The following is a 3,689-nucleotide window of genomic DNA, read 5'->3' on the forward strand; positions in this document are numbered from 1 at the left end:
ACGATAAAAAGCACATCACATGATGCTATCATAGAATGCAAGTCAAAGATTGGATTTCTCTTTATTAACATTTCAATTACCACTATGATAGATGGTGTGACATTTAAAGGTTGTGGAGCTCCCATACAGAATGTCAATCCTTCAATTTTGTCTATCTTAAACACCACCGAGACATTTCACTTGCTTGACAAATTTGCTGCTGCTGTAATATTTATAAATTCACGAGTCAGTATCAACTCCTCAGTGTTTAATGTTTCTTCAGGATTTGACATTGTTGGTGTTAACCTACTTCAGTTTGATTTCTTTGGCAATAATAAAATACTGTATCTAAATCCAGTGAAGAAATGTGAAGATGACCAAAGAAGTGGGATTTTTTTATTTTTTTCAGATGCCAGCTTAAGTCATGAACATGTCTACGTCAACATTAAAGACAGTTTATTTCAAAAACAAAACAATCACACGTGCTGTATGTCATTTAAATGTGCTGATATGATAACGTTGATGTATACACAAAGCCGTTTCAAAATAACAACAATGGTTTCTCATAATCAATTTAAGTTTCACAAATCAAATGCAGTGCTTGTTAGATGTAATTATGCTTATCATTCATCAACCACAATAAAGAAGTGTATATTTAAAGGACATCATAGTGGACATAGTGTTATTTTTACAGGTCAGTTAAATACCAGCACACCAGAGGGATTTGATAATACATGGGCAGCAATAGTGATCGATGCTACATCTTTTTGGTCATCTATGGGAGTTAAAATCAATATTACTGCCACGGCAAACAAAATCAGTACAAGCATTTTTCTTTCATTTGTTGCATTCATAAGCAACAGAGCTTGTATTTTTGTACAATCAGATAATCATCATGCAAATATCTCTGTATTTATGGCTCAAATCACTGCTTTTAATAATACTGTCACTTTATCAGATCGACCTATTTTTCAGCTATATGGTTTATCTATATTTGAAAACATTAATACAATACACTTTGATAGCTCCAATTTCTTGAACAATTATGGCTCACTTATTGCTGCAAATGAAGCTAATATAATTTTTAAGGGAAATAACAAATTTGTTGAAAATGCTGCACAATTTGGGGCAGCAATTTATTTGATAGACTCTCAGATTTTCCTGAATGGCACAAACTTGTTGTTTTGCAACAACACTGCAATTCAATCAGGAGGTGCAATTTATGCCCTTAACAGGAATGGAAAGCAAATTTTTTATGAAATAAATGGAACAATCAACAATCTTGATTTCATCACTAATGCTGCATTTATGTCAGGTAATGCTATTTATGCAATTCCACTTATTGAGGAAGGACTTTACCTAAAAATGAAGTTTGTTCCAATAAATAATTCACTGTATGATACATCAACCGAGGCAGAAGTAACAGAGCTTTGTCAGAATCCAAACAAGCATATATATGCAGGGCAGAAAATAACAATATTTCTAAGGACAATAGATAAATTGAATCGAAGTGTGCAATCGTTTGTTTTTATTACTATTTCTAAAGGCAACTCAAGTATGTCACCTCATTTTTATGAGGTTTACAAATCAGATTGGCACATGCCAATAATAGAAAACTATCAACTTATTGAGGAGAAAAATGATAGTAGATCTAATTGTACAGCTTTGAATTTAACCCTTCTGACAAATGACATCCACCCCTATCCAGGGGTAATAATAGTAGACCTATCATTAAAATCCAGCAATAAAATCAATCGAAATGAGTACACTATAAAGTTTCGTTCATGTCCAATTGGTTTTGAAAATAAAGGCAACAAAATATGCGAGTGTGATACATTAATTACGGCTCCATCTAGAAGCTGTGACATCTCAAGTAAAAACATAACCTCAGATGACATCTCCTGGATAGGAATGTATAAGGGATCCAATAACAAAAGTACATTGGCATATTCACAATATTGCCCCATCGGCTACTGCAATATTAAGAGTTTGGTAGGAACTTCCAGGATTATCAAAGTTAATGATGACAATAATGCATTTGAAGTTGTTCTTAGTAATGAGGTTAGTGCTAGCTCTAAATCAATGTGTGAATCAAACAGAGGTGGGATTTTGTGTGGAGAGTGCATCAATGGAACTAGCATTGTTTATGGACCAAACAACTGTCATGTTTGTAGTGACTGGTGGTTGCTAACTTTGATGGTTTATTTAACAGCTGGTCCTTTACTCATTTACTTATTATATGCTTTAAAGCTGACGATTACAACTGGTACAATCAATGGCATTATATTCTATGCTCAAGCTGCCAATTGTGGGCTGACAACTATTTTACAGTATCCTAAATATACTCATGAAGGCTATTTATCACTGTGTTCAACCATTGCAATTGCTTTCCTGAAATTTTTAAATTTAGAAGTAGGATATCCAACTTGTTTATACAATGGAATGGACATGTTAGTTAAAATGTACTTCAGTTTCATAGAAATCCTTTATTTACTTTCAATATTGCTGCTGATTATTATTTTCAGTCGCTATTCAACAAGGCTCTCTAACTATATAGCCGATTCATCAATTCAAGTATTGGTCACTATTCTACACATATCATTTTATAAAATAATTAATTCGGTTGCTACTGTACTCTCATACACTGAAGTACACACAAAAGCTTTTGGCCCAATAAGTGTTTGGACATATGATGGCTCGATTGTTTACTTTTCAAAGGAACATACAGCATTGGTGATCTTCACTCTTTTCATTGCTAGTATACTTTTGGTACCTTACATTGCCTTACTGTTAGGAGGAAGAGTGCTATTGAAATACAGTGACAAGTTCAGACCAGTATATGAAGCCATTCACGGTCCTTATAAAGAGAAAAAGAACTACTGGTTCACTGCAAGGTTGTTTCTGTTAATAACTATTAATGTCATATACTTATCCCTTCATTCTGTTAATCCCAGTTATATTGTACTGTTCACCAGTGTATTGCTGATGGTGTTCATAATAGTACAAGCTCATATCAGACCTTTTAAGAATCATTTAATCAATATTTTGGATCTGCTGGTGATGGTATTGTTTTTCTTTCAATACATGTTCTCTTGGTTTGCCATTTTTTATGAGTATAAGCATTGGAACTATCTTTGGGTGTTTGTTGCCTCTGTTATACTTCTCTTTATATTCTTTATTGCTGTGATTTTTGGTCATGTTCTTTGGGTAACTGGAAAATACAAAAAAGTGAAGGATTTGTTTCGTCGTGACATGTCCCGCAGTGTCTTTCGAATTAACATTCATCATAAGAGAGTTAGGCTCAATAGCTGCAATGATGACTCATATTATCAGTCCTGTGATATTCGTGATTCAATACTTGACTCTCATTGATTTTTATTTTTCTTATTCTTTGTGTGTTGTTCTACATTTTCAAAAGAATCATAATTTTGCTAATGCTATACTGGTATATTGTGTACAGCTTCTGCTAGTGACCCAGCACAAAAATGATGGCAAATACTGCACATGGATTGTATAGATACTAGAACAAAAAAATTTTTTAAATTATTTAGTGTAGGGTTGAGCCTCTGTTGGATTTGAACCTATCAAATGAATTCAAACAAGCCTCTGTAGGGTTGCTGGTTTGAAAGTATAAAATGAATTCAAACAAGCCCCTGTAGGGTTGTATCAGCATTGAAACACCAACATGTCAACCCTGCACTGCAGGTATA

The sequence above is a fragment of the Amphimedon queenslandica genome, unplaced genomic scaffold (genome assembly GCF_000090795.2).
Source record: "Amphimedon queenslandica unplaced genomic scaffold, v1.1 AMPQUscaffold_13301, whole genome shotgun sequence".
Classification (NCBI taxonomy): Eukaryota; Metazoa; Porifera; class Demospongiae; order Haplosclerida; family Niphatidae; genus Amphimedon; species Amphimedon queenslandica.